Genomic DNA, 1085 nt, shown 5'->3' on the forward strand with positions numbered 1-1085 from the left:
TCTCTCTCTCTCTCTCTCTCTCTCTCTCTCTCTCTCTCTCTCTCTCTCTCTCGTCTCTCTCTTCTTCTCTCTCTCTCTCTCCCTCTCTCTCTCTCTCTCTCTCTCTCTGTACGGGCGCGGGAGCAGGTATAAACGTGTTACACCGTGTTAACAATGATCAGGCGCTCGTGAGTCAATCCCCGTTCACCCAGGTGCGAACATTTACCAGCCAGCCGTAGTCCGCCGCCAGGGGGCGTGGTTAGCACCTAGATCTCCGAGCCGATGTTACAGTCACAGCGACAGGAGGATATATATACATATATATATACATATATATACAAGGAGTATATCAAATATAAATGCACATTTTACATAAAGTAGTACTGTAGTACACATGTAGTCACTATAATAGTAATAATATTCTCTACATATGTTCCTGATTCATCGCACCAGGTGGAATTGCAAGAATGTTAATAAACCAACACGAAATACTAACGTAGTACACATTCTAGTAGCAGCAAATATATGGTCTCGAACTCTTACCAGATAGAATTACTATAGAATGTAATTAAATTGTCCAGAAATAGATTGTATCATGGGCGTATTACGTAGATACTTAATTCGCTCTGGACTGCATTACATATACACTCCATCTCTCCATCTCTCCATCTCTCCATCTCTCCATCTCTTGCTTGGTAGCTTAGTAGATGTTGCGGAAACTCACACGCATGATCCATCGGCAACCTACACGTAGAAATCTTCTATAACGTATGATCGTGTTTATTGCGATATCTCACTCATACACTCAGCATAATATCATTCGTGCTTCCGTTCTTCTTCACACTCTGTTCCCTTTCTTTTTCTCCTTTCCTTCGCGCTCCCCGTACCACGCCCTCACCATCTCTACGTCCCCTACATGTCATCATCGTATTCCATCTGGCACCGCTGCGCCCAACTATGGCAAGCCATCACCTTCAAAAAGAATTTAAACCTAGAATCCCAAATCTATTTACAATGCATTAAATCAATTTACAAAGTTTTTAATTATTTTACAAAAGTAACATCTCTCTCTCTCTCTCTCTCTCTCTCTCTCTCTCTCTCTCTCT

The sequence above is a fragment of the Priapulus caudatus genome, unplaced genomic scaffold (genome assembly GCF_000485595.1).
Source record: "Priapulus caudatus unplaced genomic scaffold, Priapulus_caudatus-5.0.1 Scaffold3439, whole genome shotgun sequence".
Classification (NCBI taxonomy): Eukaryota; Metazoa; Priapulida; class Priapulimorpha; order Priapulimorphida; family Priapulidae; genus Priapulus; species Priapulus caudatus.